The following is a 23,529-nucleotide window of genomic DNA, read 5'->3' on the forward strand; positions in this document are numbered from 1 at the left end:
AATGCAGGAGCTGCTGATTTGTTCTCCACAGTGGGTGAACAAGCACACCCCCCCTACCCCCCCCCACCCCAGGCCCTTGTGCCTCCTGACTTGGGTGGACGCGTCCATGCCCTGCTTCTATCTTTGCTGTATCCACTATGACAATGGTGAAGTGTCTTCCTATTTGTGGGGTTGCAACGTTCAGATGAAGTTCCGATGTCGGCAAAATGAATGTCTGCAGCATCAATAGTGGAGACACTGGAGGAAAAAGTGTTTGGTTTAGAGCTGTGCTTGTTTTATTGTACTTTCAGGCACAGCATAGTACTTTGAAGGAAGCAGTAGTAATACGAAGGAACGTTGCATTGATGTTATCTAATCAATTCCAGGTCAAGACAATAGTACAACAAAAGAAAAACCATCAAAACTCGGGCAGTATTTATAGTTTTTCATAAAATGTAAAATCTTGTTTCATACTCCTTTTTAGCCCTGTGACATACAATAGCAAAAGACTTTAAACGTCATCCATTACATTTCAACTTGTGAAGATTTCTAATACATCAAAGAGCTGTATTAAACTATCTAATCCAATTCGGAGATCTGTCTGGAGCCACAAATAGCCAGGTGTCCTGTGCACTGAGCAGATTGATGCACTGTCTCCTTGTTAGGATTGGTTTCTTTTTTAAAAAATAAAATCCTTCCAGTGATTTCTCAGCATTTCCTGTGGGTGGAACTTGTTCCTATGAAACAAGACGTTAATGTTTCACGTGCAAGGACAGCATGACTCATGGATCTAATTATTAACACAATCCAAATAAATTGTTTGCTGAAAGAAATAGATATATATATATGGTAAGGTAAAGTCGCCATAGTCGCAGATGACCACAGGCTGCTTTCTCCTTTGAGGGGGAAAGCTGACTGGTGGTGATTTAACCTGAAGATGCCACACCTCAGGTGAGGGGCAAGGTTGAAACCCCTATATTCTCGCCTCACTCTGGAATGGTGGAAATGCAAAATCGGATTGCCAAAAATTAATAACAGTATTTAGTTCCAAATGTAAAAAAGCAAAATGAAACACAAAAAACAAAGATTGCATCAATTAGTTTTGTCCAACACTCAAGATGACCGGGTATTGGGGTTACGACAAAACTCTGATCTACAGTTGGGTGGCATGGTAGCACAGTGGTCAGCACTGTTGCTTCACAGTGCCAGGGTCCCAGGTTCGATTCCCGGCTTGGGTCACTGTGTGTGTGGAGTCTGCACGGTCTGCCTTTGTCTGTATGGATTCCTCCGGGTGCTCCGGTTTCCTCCCACAAGTCCTGAAAGGTGTGCTTGTTAGGTGAGTTGGACATTCTGAATTCTCCCTCTGTGTGCCCAAACAGGTGCCGGAATGTGGTGACTTGGGGATTTTCACAGTAACTTCAATGCAGTGTTAATGTAAGCCCACTTGTGACAATAAAGATTATTATATTCTTGTGGGTTTTGGGTTCAGTATCATTCAGTATCACAACCTCACACCCCATACAAACTGGAGTACATCTTCATGCCCAATATTTAGTATGAAAATAGGACCCAAAGATCGTAACAAGATGATTATTTTCTGTACATCTTGGATATTGTGATCTTGTGTGTGTTGCAACATTCATTTCTCCCTTCATTTGAAATGTAGGTGGATAAGCCTGTGAGTGAGAAATGGCCTAACAAAGTAATTTATTTTTACAGGACATGAATGACATGAAGACTTTGAGGAACAATTAATCCCCGACTGGTCCTCCTTCACGAACCCACTGGACGTTTCTCCTGGTGCCCTTATTTGCTATGTAGAGCAGCGTTGGAATGTGAATACTGCTACAGATTGGGACAGAAATTCCATGTTCGCGCAGCAGGCAGCAAAGGTGAGCATCTGCTTTTCTGCAGGAGTGGGAGATGTCTCGAGGAGTAGTGGTCCCGGGGAAAACCTCCACAAAACCTCAATTACCACCTTTACCCCAAACCACTCTGCCATCTGACAAAGGTCTCTACTTGTCTTCCATGACACGTGATTTAAACAGATAATGTACTTCCGTTTCTCATCATCATAGAATGCGTGGGCTCATGTGTGGGATATGTACCTGCTACTCACATGTATCTAACATCACCTTCCCTTCTTCCAAAGGGAAAAGTGCCTCATTGCTGGCACTGAATAAATTCAATTAGGGAAGGCGAACCATCATTGGGTGAAATTTAATTGTCACTCCCCCCACCCTCCCAATTGCAGGAGTCAGCAAGGAGGCAGGGGAAAGCTTTATAATCATTACAGAGCCGATTGCCTTCCCAAGTTTGCTGTTACTGCCATGGGCATGGAATGTTGGGCATGGCCTTCTCACCCAGAGGCCAATTGGAGCTCTGAGTGAGACATGTGGAGAGGCTGCCAGGTATACTCTGGTGGCGTTCGTGTGGGCTCGGGGAAGTGAGCGGAGGTGCTTTCTTGGTCAGACAACCGTTGGCCCATGAGGGGTCCCCACAAAACAAGTGCAGCCCCAACTGAAAGAAACCCATCAGTCATCCATAACCATACCAACCGACTCACCGGGGCCTTATCAACTGACCCCCCCCTCCCCCCCCAACACACACGGCGAACACACCCTATTCACCTGTCTTCTGGGTTGTCTATTGATGCTGTTGTTCTGATGCCTCCCGCAGTCCCATCAGTCGCCACGGTCGTGGGGTGGCGCTGCTGGACCAAGGAGCTGCCAGTCTTCTGGAGGTGAACATCTTCACCATTAAAGGTTGTGGGTGGGGAGGGGAGGGTCCCAGAAATATGTAAGGAACTGATGGAGTGGGAATGGGTTCCAATAGGGGAGGTGAAGAGAAAGTGGGAGGAAGAGTTGGGTGGGAAGCTGGAAGTTGGGTAATGGGAGGAGGCCCTGCGGAGAGTGAACGCGTCCTTGACGTGTGCTAGGTTTAGCCTGATCCAATTCAAGGTGGTCCACAGGGCTCATATGACTGTGGCCCAGTTGAGCAGGTTTTTTTTTAAAATTTAGATGGAGGGACTCAGAGCCTCCAAAGTCGGGTGTTTGGGTTAGCGACATGGCAGGGTTTCTTAGGTTAGAGAAAATTAAGTTTTCCTTTAAAGGATTCACTACAGGGGTTCGCTCGGAGGTTGCAGCCGTTCATCAACTTCTTCAAGGAAAATTGACCATCAGCAGGGGGTGGGTGGGGTGTGGGGGGGGGGGGGGCGGTACGGGAGGAATGCAAGTGATGAATAAGGGTAGGAAATCTAATGAAAGGTGAACCGTGGGATGGAATAGGTACATGGACCATGATAGTTACTGTTCATGCATGGGGGGGGGGGGGGGGGGGGGGGGAGATGGGTATGTCATTGTGGGGTTTTTGTGTTCGTTGGATCTCTTTGTTTAAAATGTTAAAATTATAAATGCCTTAATAAAATATTTTCTAATAAAAAAAGGTTGTGGGGACCCCAATGGCAGGTCTTTAACATTCAATCCGGACCCAGGGGCTCCCCGACATGGGCAGGGTCATCTCAGGTTTTTTGGCCACGGGGACGCAACCAGGAAATTATGCCTCTTGAGCGTGCGTGAGCAGGAGGAGCTGCAAATCCTGGGCTATTATAGACACCGGGTGGGGTTGGAGGAGGATATAGAGAACAATGTTGGATCATCTGATGATGAGTTAGGTTAGAATTGGCCCCACGGTCCTCTCATTTAATAACAAGTCATCCCCTCGTGGATAGCAAACTAAATGATCTCTCAGGTGATCTTTTCTGAATTGTAAAACCACCCCACAGTGTTCAAACACATATTCACTTTAATCTCAGAATTGCTTACAATAATAATCTTCATGAATAATCTTTATTAGTATCACAAGTAAGCTTACATTAACACTGCAATTAAGGTGTGCAGGTTAGGTGGGGTTACGGGGGTGGGGTGCTCATGCAATTAAGTTACTGCAAAAGGATTGAAAGGAATGTTACCATTGCATCATTTCACAAAAAGATTACCCCCATGCAATATTATTCCAAAATGAAATACAATGTCACAAAAATACATCACAAAATGGACCATTATCATAAAAGTGATGGAAATATTCACTTTTCAAGATGGCATGGAGCTCCATCAAGGATGTACACATTGACAAAGCGTCATCCAGACGTGAAACGTCAGCTCCCTTCTCTCTGCACAGATGCTGTCACTCCTGCGGAGATTGTCCAGCATTTTCTGTTTTGCTTCAGATTCCAGCATATGCAGCTATTCGCTTTCATACACACTTGTTTGGTGAGCCGTAACAACCATAATCAGGTTCACAATTTGTGCCTTTCATACTCAGCATAACACCTCGCACCTTCTTCAATGGCCAAACTAAATGCGATGGAGTTGGTTGGCAGCTTAAACCCAGGGTGTAAAACATTTAGATTTCGGTGACATGAGATTTAAATAAAATATACACGCAATCATTTGAGGACAAAATATGTGCTTTGGGCATCAGGAGAATACAGGTTCCATTGGCTACTTATTCAGCTTTGGAAAAGTCATAAATTCCTCTCAACAGTTACTTAACTGAAACTAAGAACACATTTCTGGTCCTGGCACTTCAGCACCCAGATAAGAGGATGTGACATAGCCACTTACAAGTGGAATGGCTTAAATCCCATGCCTCCCCTACTCCCCACCACCAGCCGCCATCTAGACTGGGTTGCCTTTGGCACAATTGGTCATGGAAGAGAAGAACAATTACTATCCAATTATCTTACAGATAAGAGACTGCCTAGAATATGTCGAAACTCCTGAGATGGTTAGATTCATAGAATCCCAGAGTGGCGCGGGTACTCACGGTGTCAAAGACTCGGGTTCGATCCCGGCCCCGGATCACTGTCCATGTGGAGTTTGCACATGCCGCCCATGTCTGCATGGGTCTCATCCCCACAACCCGAAGATGTGCAGGTAGGTGGATTGGCCACGCTAAATTGCCCCTTAATTGGTAAAAAAAAAGTAACTGGGTACTCTAAATATAAAAAAAGAATCACAGAATCCCTCCAATACAGAAGGAGCCCATTCAGCCCATTGAATCTGCACCAACCCTCTGAAAGAGCACCCTACCTAGGCCGACTCCCCCACCCCATCCCCGTAACCCCACCGAGCCTACACACCTTTGGACCATGGCAAGAAACTGGAGTACCCAAAGGAAACCAATGCAGACACAGGGAGAAAGTGCAAACTCCACAGAGTCACCCGCGGCTGTAATTGAACCCATGAGGCAGCAGTGCTAACCACTGTGCCACCGTGCAACACAGTGGGCTAAACAGCTGGCTTGTAATGCAGAACAAGGCAGCAGCGCGGGTTCAATTCCCGTACCGGCCTCCCCCAACAGACGCCGGAATGTGGCGGCTAGGGGCTTTTCACAGTAACTTCATTGAAGCCAACTTGTGACAATAAATGATTATTATTATTAGTTGGAAAGGGTTGGAGAGGAAGTTCCAAGATTGTCCACACCATCGCCCCACCCCAATTAACCTTGTGTGTTTTGCCTCTCACAGGAGATTGCATGTATGTTAGTGGGTAGATGGCTGTATGTGGTGGTGGGTATGAATGCCTAAATCTGATGCTCCAGTAATTGTGTTTGTCTGGGGCGGGCTCGATGAACCAGCTGATCTTTCCAGTCCTTCATTTTAGAGTGTTGCAATAATCATATTGCAGACTCTATTCCAACCATTCTCTTATGTCATGGACAGAATGTATCTGCTCTTTTACTGTCTGTATTCAGTATGTCTGGAAAGAGGTGTGGAATGCGTATTCCAATTAAATAATTCAGCAGCGATCTTTCATGAGTTTAAACTAAAGGTTACATAATCTCAAACACTTACTCCAAATTAACCGCACACACTCAGCCTCATGAAAACGCACATACACCCAAAGATTTATTACATTTAAAGATAGGGCACCATTACAAATCGCAGTTACTTCAGACCCTGATTCACAATTTATTATCCCCTTTGTGACCAGCTTGTGGTTTATTGAATCAATTCAGATTTAAAGTTGAAGTCAGGGTTTTGTAAAATGAAGTGTTTCTTGTAGTAGAACATCTGGGAGATGGTTCTCAGTTGAACTTTGAAACCGGACCAGGTTAAGTATTTTGACTGCAGGCTAGGTGGATGGCCACGTTAAATTGCCCCTTAATCAGGGCAGCACGGTGGCCTAGTGGTTAGCACAACCGCCTCACGGCGCTGAGGTCCCAGGTTCGATCCCGGCTCTGGGTCACTGTCCGTGTGGAGTTTGCACGTTCTCCCCGTGTCTGCGTGGGTTTCGCCCCCACAACCCAAAAATGTGCAGAGTAGGTGGATTGGCCACGCTAAATTGCCCCTTAATTGGAAAAAATAATTGGCTAATCTAAAATTTATTTAAAAAAATAAAAAAAAATAAAAAAAATTGCCCCTTAATTGAAAAAAAATATATAATAATTGGGTACTCTAAATTTTAAAACAAAAGGTTAAGTACTTTGACTGCTTGATAACTTCTAGCTAGTTTCATAGTCTTGTTCTCTGATCAGCTGCAGACTGATGGTTCTGATGGATCTGCTAAATGCTGGTGTAATAAAGGTGCAGTCGCTGAAACCAGCTTTGATCACATGATCACTGGGTTAACACTCCTGGGACCCATTCTCCCCATGTGTGCGTGGGTCTCACCCTCACAATCCAAAGATGTGCAGGGTAGGTGGATTGGCCATGTTAAATTGCCCCTTAATTGGATAAAAAGAATTGGGCACTTCAAATTTATTTATAAAAAAAGGGGGACCACCCAATCTAGTTTGGATGGGAAGGCCATCATGGTACAATGGGAAGTTGATAGTTGCTATTGAATTTTCATGTTCTATTTTGTCCAGTATGAAACATTGGGAAGTTCCACAAATGACTATCGGGGAATCTCACCAATGCCCAAATTTAATGAGGTATTTATTGGAGACTTGATACTGTCTGTAGTACAAATGCAAGTGATATGATTTGAAGCCGCCATCTTAACAGTTTGTTTTTGTCTAATTTTTTTAAGTATTGGCTGAAAGTTCCTAATATGGCATATTTATTTACTGGACGTGACACTTGTATGTTACCAGCGTTTCATTTTTATTTCCACACAGCAGTTGAGGATGTTGGTGTAGTGATCACTGTATGTGCACATAAGGGGTTAATGTGTAATCAGTAGCACCAGATGATCACTAGAGGGCCGGACCAACAGGGGTATACAAGCAACCGCAATGTGCCTCTCTCCCTCTCTTTTGGGTGTACTGTGACCAGGGCAGGAATATAGATTAGCTCAGAGTGATTAGTGTAGTTAAACATAGTTGCTGTATTTAGATCGAGTTAACCTTTCTACTAGTATTAATATTAAAGTAAAGAACTCACGCAATTATTGTTATAGTTACTCAATAAACCTTTTGTTACTACCGGACTACTTCGCGTCTTTTTCATCAAGAACAGAAAACCTCATCTGCAATAGAATTGAGTAACATTTATTACATTCAGTAGTATATCAAAACATACTACAGAAGGGTAATAAAAGAGTTAGTATGTATTTTATTCAATATCTTTTAATGTTAATTTTAATCCTCTTTGTCAAAACTAGTTCCACAGGTATAAACTGTTCCACAGTAGGGAACAAATCAGACCCATGGGTTTGATGCAAAGCTTGGCGACTGATTTCACACTCATTAAAAATCAAGCAATGAGTGAAAAGTATGAGCCATGGCCCAGTGGGTAGCCCTCTTGTCTGTGAGTTAGAAGGTTGTGAGTTCGCGTTCTGTTCCAAGCTGACATTCTTTTTTTTATAATGATCTTTATTGTCACAAGCAGGCTTAAATTAACACTGCAATGAAGTTACTGTGAAAAGCCCCTAGTCGCCGCATTCCGGCGCCTGTACGGGTACACAGAGGGAGAATTCAGAATGTCAAAATCATCTAACAAGCACGACTTTCAGGACTTGTGGGATGAATCTGGAGCACCCGGGGGAAACCCACGCAGACACAGGGAGAATGTGCAGACTCTGCACAGACAGTGATGCAAGCCAGAATTGCCAGGGCCCTGGAGCTGTGAAGCCCTGTAGTGGTGCATTTTCAGAGGTGCCTCCTTTCAGAGAAGATGTTGAACATGGTCCCAGTCAGGCTGACGGATAAGATCCCTGGCACTATTCCAAATAAGATCAGGGGAGTTGACCCTGGCCTGGGCCAATATTTATTCTTCAATCAACATCATAAAAAAGCACGGTAGCATGGTGGTTAGCACAATTGCTTCACAGCTCCAGGGTCCCAGGTTCGAATCCCGGCTTGGTTCACTGTCTATGCGGTGTCTGCACATTCTCCCCGTGTGTGTGTGGGTCTCCTCCGGGTGCTCCGGTTTCCTCCCACAGTCCAAAGATGTGCCGGTTAGGTGGATTGGCCATGCTAAATTGCCCTTAGTGTTCAAAATTACCCATAGTGTTGGGTGGGGTTACTGGGTTGTGGGGATAGGGTGGAGGTGTGGGCTTGGGTGCTCTTTCAAAGAGCCGGTGCAGGCTCGATGGGCCGAATGGCCTCTTTCTGCACTGTAAATTCTATAATGATCTGGTCATTATCACATTGCTCTTCACGGGAGCTTGCTGTTTGTAAGTTATCTGATATATGTTGCCTACATTAAGCGGTTTAACACTTCAAAAGTTCTTCATCGGCAGTATGTCACTTTGGCACATCTGGTGATTGTTGATGGTGCTATATTTAATGCAAACCATTTTTTTTCCAAATCACAAAGCTGTCTATTGTATTTTATTAACACTCAAAAAAGTACCAATAACGTTCCTTAAAAGATAGGAAAATAAATCATTTTCAGTTTTTCTCCACCCTCTCCATTGTCTCCCCCACCCCAGCATGTTAGGAATTCATAACATGAAAACATTACCATCCTTCCTCCCATTCACTTATGTTCCCCTACAATCAGCCCACCCTGTGACATACTACGATAAGAAGAGAAGCATCCATTCAGCCCCTTAAGTCTGTTGGCCCATTCAGTTAGATTGTGGCTGAATTGTAGCCCAACTCCATTTAATCACCTTTACTCTTTCCGCCTTGATACCCTTCCCTTACAAGAATCTATCGATCTCGAAAATGTTCACCTTTGAAGAGCTTTGGGCTGTTTTATTGCCTCAAAGGCATTGTACAAATGCAAGTTGTTGTTATTGATTCAGTGATTTTACTAATCCAATACAAATCTTAAAAATGTTGACACAGAGTATACTTTATAAAGGCTGCAATTAATAATGCAATCAGTATTCCCACAATAACCATATTATTGAATGTTTATACACAGAGATTACATTTTAAATTAAATCTGTGAGGAACTGCTCATTGTCCAATTTATGTGCCTCAATTTAATTAACCTTCAAACAACAAATTTTAATATAAAGAACCTTTGAATGGAAATAAAACTGGTACACAGTGTTTCAGGTTCATTGTGATTTAAGTTGTATTGTTGGCAAAGGTATTATTACAACCAATTTGCGTACAGGTCACATATATTATTTGCTCTGAAGTGATATTACAATGTCCTGCAGAATCTGGGTCTGTGGTGAGTTTAAACTCGTGGTGTGACCCACCTCAACGAGCGAGTCACTGCAGGATTCAATTGGACTTTCTAGAAGTTTGTATTATGTTACTCCTTCACAGGTAAAAAAAAAAATCGCCTTTGACTCTTGATTCTTTTGTGCTTGTTGACACATGCGGTCTTTTTTCTTTGACCACAACCCTCATTTCCATACTTTTCCTGACACTGATTGCTGTCGTCAGTCACACAAATGTGGAATACTTTCACTTCTGCCCTTTGCTTCCCTGGTAGGGGCTTGCATTAGGTTCAGTAGAATGGTTATTATTTCTTTGACTTTACCTTCCTTTTTCTTTTAAACTGGATTATTGTACGGCTTTCACTCTCGGCTGCACTGACATTCGTTGCATTGTGTTATCTTGATTCTTACATTATGTATCTGCAAATATGTTTTTGAGGTTCTTGGGATAGTTTTGAATGTCTTTGTATCAAAGGAAATTTTCTTGCAGCTACCTCATAATTTACATTCATTCCGGATTGAATTGATCCTTGGAGCTGCGAAAAGATGTGCTTAAATTTCAGAATATAATTAGAACAAAGTTGGGGCTCTCTCATTGGTTCAGTGATGTATACGCTAGCAATGAAGTGTCAATAGCAATGCTACTGTAAAATTATGGGGCAGCAAGTGGTCTGAGGATCGTGTGCATGAGTCATTAGTCTCTGTGCGAAATATCCGGCAAGATCTGATGAGGAATATAGAGGAGTCCATTAAGTGTATTGTTATAGTCATGGATGAATGGTTGTCAAGCACTGCAGTCTACCAGAGGGCGTGTGGCAATTCCTGAAGCATGTGGAGCACAACACTCATTGACACCAGTCATAAGCATGTGGACGTACCTCTAATGAATGCTCAGATAGTTTCTTTAAAAACCTCAAATCTAAATCTAGATCTTGTCCAATCTGGTGGTTGAATGTGGATTTGGAATATATCAAGGGAGCCATTCCAAGAGTTCATTGCTGTGCAACGCTTTGCAACAATAGCATGCTTCCAGTAGGCACACATAAATCTGCTGTCACTTGCCCTTTGAGCAGAGCGATCACAAACACTACACAAGGAGATATAAGCCTATCAGAACCACAACCAACTATCACTAAAACTCTGCAACACTTACTCCTTCCATATGGGAATCAGTATGATTATAATTCAATAACACTCACAATACACACATAAATAGGAGTAGGAACAGAGCACTTGATGTTGTTAAATCCTTTAATGGAAGGGCAGCACGGTGGTGCAATGGTTAGCACTGCTGCCTCACGGCGCCGAGGTCCTAGGTTTGATCCCGGCTCTGGGACACTGTCCGTGTGGAGTTTGCACACTCTCCCCGTGTTTGCGTGCGTTTCGCCCCCACAACACAAAGATGTGCAGACTAGGTGGATTGGACATGCTAAATTGCCCTTTAATTGGAAAAAAGGAATTGGATACTCTAAATTTATTCTTTTTTTAAATCCTTCAATGAATAAACATTCTAATGAAATAGCACACAAAATAATAATAATTATTTGGACTTTCTGAATTCTCCCTCAGTGTACCCAAACAGACGCCGGAATGTGGCGACTAGGGGTATTTCACAGTAACTTCATTGCAGTGTTAATGTAAGCCTACTTGTGACAATAAGAAAGATTATTATTATGTAATTAAATCCTTTAATGAATAAACATACTAATGAAATAGCATAGAAAAGGTGGGCAATGGTGATATTGGAGTAAGTACAGGTGATAGTGTTGCTGGAAATGTTTTATCTATATGTTTGGACAACGGGGATTTTAAAAATGGCAATTCACAAAATTTGCCTAGATGTCTCTTACACGGACACCAGCCCAACAATTCATGTTCACTGAGTCGGGATTTCACCAGCAACATCCTCAAGGTCTGCCCCCCCTGATTCAGCAGTGCAGCTTACAATTACCTTGGCAACCTAAATCATCTCTGTGCAGACATTTGAAACATTGCTTCAAGATGCCAGTGGTTACGTGGGATCATCGTAATAATATTTAACTTCTGTTCATGACCACCGCAAGGATAACAACAACTAAAGCTGAAGAGGACATCTTTGGTCTTCTGAAAGTTATCCTTCCAGGTTAACTTAGTCTTTGAATGAGCCTGATACATGTGATTGGCTCAATATGAGTGCTGAGAAAGTAGCATTATTATCCTGGGCAACTTGTTGTGTCATACTGGGCCTGGTGCTGGAGTTCATCAAAGGTAGGGTACATTCACTGTATAAAGAGAGGCCTTTCAAGAGTTCCTGCTGAAATTAAAAAGCAAGTGATTGGTTAAGTGAGAAATATTTATTCCAATTATAGTAAATATTTTAAAGGAATTTTTCAACTTTTCCTAGGTTAGAACCATAGAACCACAGACCCCCTACAGTGCAGAAGGTGGCCATTCGGCCCATCGGGTTGGCACCAAGCCCCTGAAAGAGCACCCTACCTCGACCCACTTCCTATCCCCATACCCCACCTAATTTACACATCTTCGAACACTAAGGCGCAATTTAGCATGGCCAATCCACTTAACCTCCACATGGGAGGAAACCGGAGCACCCGGAGGAAACCCACGCAGACACAGGGAGAACGTGCAGACTCCCCACAGACAGTCACCCGAGGCTGGAATTGAACCCGGGTCCCTGGTGCTGTAAGGCAGCAGTGCGAACCACTGTGCCGCCGTGCTGCCTGGATAATGGAGAAAATGAAGTTGAAGCCAAAGATTAGCCATGATCGTATTGAAGGGCGGAGCAGGCTTGAAGGGCCTTGCCACCTACATTGGCTCCTATTCCTTGTTTTCTTATGGTTGGCAAAACCCAAAGGAAAACTAACGTGCAAATGGAGTCTATTCAACTGAGAGGGTGACACAGCATTCGCTCCGTGAGTAGAGACATTACTGTATGAGCTGAGGCAGGGGAATGGAGTTCTACAGTGTTTTATACTCCAAAGCTCTTTAATTGCTATAGTGTAGAAAGGTCTACACTGATTCTACAGAAAAGCACTTCTCCCAGGTTCACTCCCCGCCCTATCCCCGCAACTCCACCCAACCTTTGGACACTAAGGGACAATTTAGCATGACCAATCCACCCAACCTGCACATCTTTGGACTGTGGGAGGAAACTGGAGTACCCGGAGGAAACCCACGCAGAGACGGGGAGAATATGCAAACACCACACAGACGCCTGAGATCGAAATTGAACCCGGGTCCCTGGCACTGTGAGGCAGCAGTACTGATCACTGTATCATGCAATGCCAATAGTTCAGTCGGGCACATATTAAAACTGAAACTTTATAACTGACCACCTTGGTCCCCTTGAAATCTTTAAAAGACTTTCAGGCATCAAATTATGCTGACAACCTATCTATCCTAACACATGGACATACAAGATGGTCTACAGAATGGCCACATGCCTAAAGACAATAGCTCCAGCTGATTGGCAAATACAACAGTGTGGCAACATTGGTCAGCCACGTCATATTGATTTTACTGTTCACTGCGAAAGCAGACAACTCGCTTCCAGCACTGACGAGGAAGAGATCAGGACACCATTTTATGGGAAGCCATGGTAGCATAGTGGTTAGCACTGTTGCTTCACAGAGTCAGGGACCCAGGTTCAATTCCTGGCTTGGGTCACTGTTTGTGCGGAGTCTGCTCATTCTCCCCATGTGTGCGTGGGTTTCCTCCGGGCGCTCTGGTTTCCTCCCACAGTCCAAAGATGTGCGGGTTAGGTGGATTGGCCATGATAAATTGCCTTTAGTGTCCAAAAAGTTAGGTGGGGTTACTGGGTTATGGGGATAAGGTGGAGGTGTGAGCTGAGGTAGGGTGCTCTTTAAAAGGGCCAGTGCAGACTCGATGGGCCGAATGGCCTCCTTCTGCACTGTAGATTCTATTATTCTAATTGTGACACTAATAAAGATTATTATTAAATGTTCTGACCACATCAACTTATGCATCAATACGTGTGAGGAGCACATGGGATGATATTGCAGATTATGTTTATTGGGCCTGGAGGAGATGAAGCACAAATATCCGAGAGAGGCGCTGACATTGATTCTTACAGTCAGTGCCTCACATTGCAGACTGGTCCCAGGTATCCTTGCAGTTGAGGACAACTGGCTCTACCCTGGCCTGGGACCTGTAATCAGTTTTGCAGAGTGACTGGTGGGTCAGTGCACAAGGATTTGTAGGTATGGTTAAATCTATGATGGTTGGGAAAATTTGGTTTGATTGCATGTTGACTTTCCTGGCATGCATTCACTGCTGCAAAATATTAGCACTTCAAAATCAACTACCATCGTCATGTTTATTTTGTTTGTCAACCGCTATGGGGCTTTGCATCTAGGTATCTTGACAGCCCCAAGCTCCTGTGCAAGTCTGAATGGTAAAGAGACCCTTATTTCAGCTCTTCCTGTTCTGCTGAAGTCTTGGAAATGTTCCAATAATGGCAGCTTTCTGGTGGGTTTACAGTCAACTCAAACGTCTCGATTCCACATCCCACAAGTCTATATTTTTGAAAAATATAACTTTTTTTCATTAAAATGCCAACAAGCGACACTAACATTTTGTAAAACTGGGCATAGAAACGATGGTTAAATAACCTGGGATTAAGAGTTACATGATCCATCGGCCCACACCATGTGGACAAAGGGCGTGGTTCAATTCTCCTGTAAGCAGACAGGAAACTGCTGCCAATTTCATTTAAATGGATTGCAATATCTAAAGAAACCTTTGGCCCATATGTAGCAAGCCCACTTTGGGCATGTTTGAAAGGCATACCAGGAGATTGTGCTGTGTTCAAATGCAACAGATCGGATTATATGGATCCAAAACAGATTTTGTGACCTTCCAGTTCCTGTTCCACAAAGGGATCAGAAAATAAACCTTTGATCTCTCACACGGTAGCCTGATAGGAGGCAGGAAAGTGGAGGATTATTGAAGGCTGTTGTTACCTTGATGGCTGCAAACAATGCCCTTCCTATTTGAGCTTTCCCTAAAAGGCTTCCTGAACTAGATGGTGCAGTTCTGTAACTGCCTCCTTGCTCACTCTCAGAACGCAGACGTTCATTGGCAAGTAGCTGTCCGTCGGTCTATAGATGTCAGATCAGTCACAGGGATTGAGGCCAGAAAGAGTGGGGGAAAGGGTGCTCAGTGGGGACAATTGGCAATGGGAAGAGAGTATCACTTCTGGGATACAAATGGGGAGAGAAGACAAAATAGAAAGGGCGGGGATCAAAGGCTCAAGGGGCAGAGCCAAAGGGACAAGATGGGGAGTCAAAGGGGACAGTCAAAGGGTGAAGGGTGTCAAAAGGTCAAGGGTGAGTCAAAGGGTCAAGGGGGAGTCAAAGGGTCAAGGGGGAATCAAAGGGATGGGTGAGTCAAATGTCAAGGGGGAATCAAAGGGTCAAGAAGGAGACAAAGGTTCAAGGAGGAGTCAAGGGTCGGGTGATTCAAAGAGTCAAGGGTGTGTCAAAGGGGGCAGCACGGTGGTGCAGTGGGTTAGCTCTGCTGCCTCACGGCGCCGAGGTCCCAGGTTCCATCCCGGCTCTGGGTCACTGTCCGTGTGGAGTTTGCACATTCTCCCCGTGTTTTCGTGGGTTTTGTCCCCACAACCCAAAACGATGTTCAGGGTAGGTCGATAGGCCAGGCTAAATTGCCCCTTAATTGAAATAAATAAATTGGGTACTCTAAATTTTAAAAAACATGTATGTCAAAGGATCAAGGGGGAATCAAAGGGTCACGGAAGAGTTACGGGGTCAAGGGATGTGTCAATGGGTTAGGGGGGGGGGGGTAGAAAGGTCAAGGGGTGTCACAGACATGGGGGGGGGGGGAGCCCTGTTGCTCCTCGTCTACAAAGATGAGTAAAAAGGCAGTCCTTTGACGTTTCCCTTCGGGAATCGGCAGCTGCAAGCGGGTTGGGATTTTGCGGGAGTCTTGTCAATGGCTTGAATCCTGGATGTTAACACTGAAGCTTTGGAAACGGGGTCAGCTTTGCTCAACCCTGATCTCGCGAAGTCTATACTTGTTTTGTTTAACCAGCCCTGATACATTCGGCAGCGATTCCCAACTGTTGCCCAAACCTCCCTCAGCCAGGTCAGTGCTGGAGGAGGAGGAAATGATTGCTCTTGCCGTGAATTTAGTCCGGAGCAAGGCGGTGGGCAGCGTCCATCCAAGAACAATGATTACCCAAAGGCGACAGGCAGTTGAAGTGTGCACAACCAACCCTCAGTGGCTCCTCGGCAAATTTCCCACCAACAGAAACCGATGCGCTGGCAGCAAACAGCATGTTGCTCCTGCTGCAACCGCCTTCACCAATTCTGCAGATCAACACTGAGAATCACACAATGCAGAAGGAGGGCCGTTTGGCCCATCTAGCCTGTGCCCGCCACTGTAGAGCAGCTATGCAATTATTCCTGCCCCCTTTCCCACATATATCTCTGCATTAGTTTTCCATCCCAAATATCGAATTACCTTTTTTGAGTGGGATTATTGAATCCTGTCGGGCCGTACATTCCAGAGCCTAACAGCTCCTCGAGGCAAAAAAAAACATTTCTTCTCATCTCCTCCCTGGTTCTGTTTTTTTTGTGTGCCAATTACGTACCCCACCCCTGGTATCCTCTGGTTACCCCCACCCCCACTCCCTGCCAGTAGAAACAGCTTCCCCTTATTTACGCCATCAAAACCCTACATTGTGTTTCACTCTCCGCTCCAAATGTTACCATTTTTAAAAAACGCCCAGGAATCCTGCAAACAGAGGGTTTATTCAACTCCATTTCACATTTGAATAACAGCAATAAAAATTATCAGGGGAAATCAGGCTTGTTTATGGGCATGATGCATTTTCGCTTTGAATTCAACTGGGCTTCAGTATATTTAGTTCCACAATGGAATACAACGAAGGCAAGTGTGTACAACATGTCTCACCCCCCCCCCCCCCCTCCTCAGTATGTATCTGAGACGTTACAAGTCAGTTGAACCCTCTGTCGTTTCTTCCCTCGCCATAGCCCTCTTGAGGACCGTCCCAGCCAGGTGTGAAGTTCTGGCCTTGGAAGACAAGTCATTTTGGGACCCTTTCAGTGCACCGTGAGTTAAACCAATGATAAACAGCTCGCCTGGCACCACTCTCGCCTTGTCCAACAGCCCGGGATTGATTTGGAAGAAGTTAGAATATTTTAAAACTGTTTCACTGAAGGGCGCCCCTCGTTGCCAGATACACAAGAATGATTTGGTCCTCGCCGCCTCCTCTTGTCCTGACATCATTTAACAATAGAAAAACGCTGGATAAACTCACAATGTCTGGCAGCATCTACAGAGAGAGAAACAGAGTTAGATTCCAGTCCGCACTATTCTTCAGAGCTAATGTTTTCCTGTTAAAATGAGGAGTTACAAGGCAGATCAATAATAGTAACAATTAGCTAACACTAGTTGCATTTATTCTGACACACTTGCAATGTCTCCAGCCCTTTCAGAACCCGATTATCCCTTTCGTCGTATTGTAAAATGCACTATGATTTAGCGCAGTCAACAATCTGCTTGAATCTCACAATCGTCAATAGTTCTGACCAGTCCACAAGTCATGAAAGGGCCTGAGGATTTCTCGCTGTCGTTACAGCGACAGCCTTTTCAGCTCTTCTGAAAGCATCTTAGTGCCCGTGTGTGTATGTTGAATGAGAGGGCACAGATTTAAGGTGATTTACAAAAGAAGCAAATGCGATGTGAGAATTTTTTTTCACACGAGTGGCTGGGGTCTGGAATGCACGGACTGGAGGCGGGTTCAATTGAGTCATTTTGATCATTAATTGAATTGAAGCAACGTGCAGGAGAATGACACTATCCATGATACTCGTTTGGGGAGCTGGTGCATACTCGACGGGCCAAATGGTCTCCTTGTGCGCCTGAACAATTCTGTGATTCTGCGGACTGATGTAAGAGCAAACAAACATCAGCGAGACTTAACGATGTTGACGAGTTTAATGAATGTGCTTTAGCGCCTTCACCCTGCTGACCAATCGCAATATTCGCCCCGGGAGGTAATTTCACTGGAGCACTTGATTCAGTTAATGTCAAATCGCCCAGACCTCAAAAACGTTCAGAACCGGCTCAAAAATATATCGTGTCTATTTCATTAAATATCGCCTCCTCGTCTGATTTGCAGGAAAGAATCACCGTTCGCACCTGGGAAGAGACACATTAAGATTTAAATTATAATTGATGTCTTTAACAAAATACAGTCTCAATAATTTGATATTGTCGTTGCAGCTGGAAATATCGAGAACACATATAGCCTCAACCCCGCGTTTAAAATGCACTCATTAAATCATAACCATAATAAAATGGTAACTCATTTACCCAGGTAATGAAACGTCTATAAATCTCTCAGCAGGTAGCAAAAGTAATTTCCTGCAATTTTGCTTGAAAAATAGTAAATTGAACTGCTGATAGATCCTTAAAAAAGCATATTTGCTTATTGTGCATTCAAGTCTTTTGTCGAATTCTCCATTTGCCTTGAATTTTAAAAAAAATCCTGCTTCTGCCGCCTACTGTACGGTTTGTCTATTCGCTGTTGTCACTGGGGGGATTGACCACTGCTTTTAGTTTTAATGTGCGGGCCTGCATTGCCTGGTTAGTGACTGTGGGTAACCTACAACACTTCCAAAGCGCTGCACGGGCTATTCAGCTTCTTTGGGGGGGGGGGGGGGGGGGGGGGGGTGGCAGAATTGCCACGTTCGATGTTGCCTCCCCTCTGCCAAGATTTGCAAGAACCTCAAACACATTGCTGCTTTGGGAGGGCGTGCAGCACATTCCCGTAACCATGCACTTGTGCAATAAACTGCTTCCTATTTTAAGCCAGCCCCGTTCTCCGGTTGATGGTTAACAATCTGGGGAAACATGGCAGATGCTTGAGAAATAGAACGTGGGTCACTTCTGCCCCGGGGATGTGAAAAGACGAGAAGAGCCCTTTATTTGAAAGTCTGGGCGAGATCTATGAGAGAGAGAAACAGAGATTAGCTCCCTTGCACTTCTGAGGGAGACATATTTAGACTCGAAACGTTAATTCTGTTCCTGTCTCTCTCCACAGATGCTGCCAGACCCGCTGAGCTCTTTGACCAGATTTTCCTGTTTTTATTTCGCATCTCCAGAATCCGCAGTCATTCCGCCCTCTCTCAATAAACCCCTTCGTTCCTCGGAATAAAGCAGCCGGCCGGCCGCCTGCAACCGGCAGCTTCGAGATTTAACAGGAGAGTAGTGATTTATCTGGACGAATAAAAGACCTTCTGGTTCCAGTAACTGGCAGTGGGAGGGAATCGAAAAATCAAAATCTTTGCAACAACAAAGAAAGTCAACAAAGGAACATTATCACTCTCAAAAATGTGAAATGAAAAATGTATGTTTGAATTCGGAGGTTGTGGGTGGGGGCCTGGTCCAGATCTCCCCCCCCCCCCCCCCCCCCTGAGCAAACTCTGCTGATCTTTGCAAAATATTCTCTGCCTTCTTAGAAACGCCCAGGGAAGAGTTGGCTGAAAATACCTTGTTTAATTTTCGAGATGAGAATGTTTCTCGCCTGATCAAGTCATACAGAGGGGAAATCCAGCTCCCCCACCCCCCACCCCACATCCCGAGTTTTGTCCCAGGGCTCAAGGGATCGAAGAAGCAGATCGGATTTCACAGATAACATCCACTGACCTTTTGAAAGTGCATGTATTGCTCCCCGCTGAAACCGAACCGTCGAAGTTTACATTCACAATCTCACCTTGTTTGCACTTCAACAAGTTGCTCCCCCCAGGACCTGTGGGTTTTCCCTGTCAGATTGCCTTCCAAATGTGCCAGGCTAAGCGATGGAATTGATTTGTTTAAAAATTAATCCTGGCAAGTTGCGAATTACTGAGCAGAAATCGCCACTGTCATAACAATGGAAACGGACAATATATATATCTATATATAAACACAGGAAGCTTACGGCCAGCCATTCTCATGTTAACATTGCCACAGGGAGAAATACCTGAAGTTAATGAATATTTTTTAAAAAGTGCTGGCCCTCATTTATTGCAGCTACGAGATAATAATGACCCTCCTCGCGTTGATTGGAAACGTTTTAAATTCTCTGAATGTGCTCTGTCCAATGTTCCCAAGACCCTGTAATGAACGAGGGAATAGTTCACCCGCGGCAGAAGGCACCGAATATTGAATGCACAGCCACAAAATAACCAGCGGGAAATATTGGGACTTTCGAAACAGTTTGCAGTTCCAGTTTATTAGTTTGCAGTGCGGGGTGAATCATGAGCTGAGGGTGGTGGACAGGAGGAGGGGGGATGCTGCGTGGGGTTGGGTCTCGAGAGGGTTCCCCAACTCCAGTCTGCTTTGCCTGCCAGGAGTGCTGTGTGCGTGTAACGCCAACTCCATAATTCCGGTCCCGCCGCTGGCACATGTTCCGGTCCCGCCGCTGGCACAACCAGCAGGTCAAACAAACAAACAAAACACAAAGCAACTGGGGGTTTAACAGAAGAGAGGAAATGTCTTCACTGGTTATAATCACGAGCACCAAATCAAGTGACTTACCCAGAAATAACCTGACACCCAATGTTTATTCAGTATAAGATCTCATGGGTAACATGAGAGGGAGGTGGGGACCCTCTGGAAAACATAATGAACAGACCCCCCCCCCCCCCCCCGAAAAAAAGGAAAACGTGGATTTTGAAAATATTCCACATTTTGGGGCTAAATGAGATTTTAATATCTTGTCAATGAGCCTTGAATTAATGTAAATGTCTGTTCCCCAAGCAGTTCATTATTTTTCTCCCTCCGCCCCCACTCCAGAAAGGTCTTGTTTAAAGAAGAAATCTTTAACATAAACAGCGATCTTATCTGAAAATAGTCTTCGAGCCAACTGGGATGGTCACCAAATCAGTAATGAATCTGCCACCGGGCATGTCCCACCTCCGAGGGCTGGAAATGTGCCATCGAAACCCAGTCCTTATTACTGAATGTGTCCGAAATTGTACGGGGGGGGGGGGGGGGGGGCACACATTCTGGATGGCGCTGGAGACAAAAAGGAAATGACAGATTAAATGTTCACCATACTGCAAAGGCACTCAGCGAGGGAAGAAATATTGGCCAAGTGGGACCTCCCCCCAAATGTTAACGTGAGCCCTCCCTCGTCAGTTCGCAAGTGAGCAACAAAACGGGGCACCATGTCATATTTAGGCATACCTCCGCTTCGGAACATCGATCCGAAACCAATTCTTGTTGGAGCGGGGCGCAGCCAGCCGGGAGTTAATTGAAAAGTATCCGCGTGTGTATGTTTAACACTCACAGCTCAACACCAGAAACTGACAGGTTAACAGCGCGGTTCCCATTCTGTTGCCATGCCAGGCAAGGTTCACGTCGCTCTCAGCGGGGAGAGGGATGGCCGAGGCAGAGGCGAGAGAAACGTGCAAAAAACTGGAATCGAAACATTTGACTGAGAAAAAAACCCTCCAGCTGGTGAAACCGTGTTCTCCAATTAATCTACCTCGTTGTGTAGAAATTACTGTTCACTCAAAAATAGTTCAGGGGTTGGGGGGGGGGGGGTGGAAATGAGACTCCTTTCCATTTTAAAGGCGGTGAAATTGGGATTGGTTAGTTGCCTCCTCAAATTCCCTTTCCACAGTTGCCAGTTTATTGCTGAAGATCATTAATTTTGAGGGAATCCTTCCAAAGTTTAAAGCGCTGACATCAGTTTCAGCGTCCCAAAGATTGACACTCGTTGTTTTTTGCTGCCTCTGTGTCGGTGGTTGTGATGTGCCCCTAATCTAAATTGTACATTTACACGTGGAGGCCGCTGTGAGACTTTGGGATTCAGGTCGAATTTCAAACTTGCAACAAGGAAGCAGATGAAGGAAGGTATGCCCTCAACGGAGACGCCACTTTATTCCACAGTGGGGGGCGGGGATATCATTGAAATGTTGACGGTTCACATCACTAAAGCGATTGGGATGACTGACACTTGTCGGCCAGAGTGAAACATTTGCGTTCAACGCAAGATTTGCAGAGGGAGTGTTGTAAGTGAGAAGTAGGTTTCAATACTTGCCACAGTCTGGTGAAGTGACCCCCACACCCTGTGTGCTTGTAAACGTGTGGAAACGATTCAGGGTAACACAGGACCTGCAATGCACAAGATCACCCCCACACTGCAAGATATCATCTCAACTATTCAACTCTGTAACCGGGTGGTTAACATACGAACATGACTTGGAAAGTCGATCTGGGCTATTGTCAAGTGTCTGCCATCACCTCAGTAAGATCTTCTCAATCTCAATTGGCCGTTTTTTTTCAACACGGATGTCAGCCTGCTGTGGGGAAGGAATTATATCCGGGAAACGAGCTAACAAAAACACAACCGACCAGTTCACGACCAATCATTTAAAGGCAGTGCGGTGTAATAGAGCTGTTTAAACCGTGCATGTTGAAGATGAGTATTAACCCCTGTTACATAAAACATTGGAGGATCAGGCCAATTGGATTGGCTGAGCAAGCTCTTGCACAGAAAAGGGTTTGGTGAAAAGTTCAATTCAATGAGAAACCATAACATCAGATTTGCATGTATGCAGAATATGGCTGTGTGCAGCCAAATATCCCGGTCCAGTTCTCCCACTTTTCTCTGTGCGCCCCCCACCTCACTCTTGTCTTGTCCTCAGCTTGAGCCTGAAGAGTTTAAGACACATTTTTCAATCTCGTTTTATTTTCACGAGATTGGATCAAACGTTTTTGGATGCACACGCACCCCAGTGGGAGAAGAGGAGGGGAGTCTGCCTTGAGTGGTCCGTGGTCATTGTCCTAATCTGCTAATGGCCATTTGGCGGGGAGACTGTCCCTGATTATTCACAACGGAGTTGTTTCTCCTCTGCATCTTTGACAGCCGACAGCAGGGCAGGCAAATATCATTCAGCTCATCGCCGCCAACTGGGGTAATTTCTTCATGTGTTCTTGGTTTACCCTTCTCGCTTTAATTTTATATTTTTTGTCTGTTCTTTTGCATCGGCATTTCCATCTGGACACAGCCACTTATTTTTTTAAAATAAATTTAGAGTACCCAATTATTTTTTCCAATTAAGGGGCAATTTAGCGTGGTCAATCCACCTATCCTGCATATCATTTGGGTTGTGGGGGTGAAACCCACGCAGACACGGGGAGAATGTGCAAACTCCTCACGGACAGTGACCCAGAGCCGGGATTCAAACCCGGGTCCTCAACGCCGTAGGCAGCGATGCTAACCACTGTGCCACCATGCTGCCCTGACACAGCCACTTATATTGACTGCTTTGCATTGTGGCATGGGTACCATTTGCAAATGGTGACTGCAGGTTTTATCCCGTGGAACTATTCGGCAGAAGAGCAGAAGAGTTAACCCTGGTGCCCGAGGGAATATCTATTTCTCAACCAAAGTTGCTGGATCAGATTAGTTGGCCATTATTGCCTTGCTGCTTGTGGGAGGTTGCTGTGCATAAATTGGCTGCGGTGTTCCCGACATTACAACAGTGGAAAGTACCTCAGTGGCTTTATAAAGTGCTTTGGGATGAAAAACTCCTATAAATGCAAGACTGTCTTTTCCCTTGATTAATCCAGCTTAATATTTTTACTCTTAGTAAAATCTTCCCTAAACGATTTCTTTCTCCAATTAGGACCCACCACTCTTTGTTTACTACTATGTTGAATATTCAGTCATAGCTTTTGATTTCGCCATGGGGAATTTGGGAATATATGTTTCCTGGGTTGTCGTTTAATCGTTTTAACTTTTGTGGGTAATTTCATGTCAATGTGTTCGACTTACAGGTTTCCACCAGTCTTATACAGTTTGGCTATTTCCTTTGATGTGAAAGTGCAGCTGACTGTGACAAGGGCATTGCTTCTCCCCTCCATCCCCACAAAAAAAACCAAATTAGTTTCACAAGTGATAGAAAGATGCATTTGAATT

Source organism: Scyliorhinus canicula, chromosome 10 (assembly GCF_902713615.1).
Source record: "Scyliorhinus canicula chromosome 10, sScyCan1.1, whole genome shotgun sequence".
Lineage (NCBI taxonomy): Eukaryota > Metazoa > Chordata > Chondrichthyes > Carcharhiniformes > Scyliorhinidae > Scyliorhinus > Scyliorhinus canicula.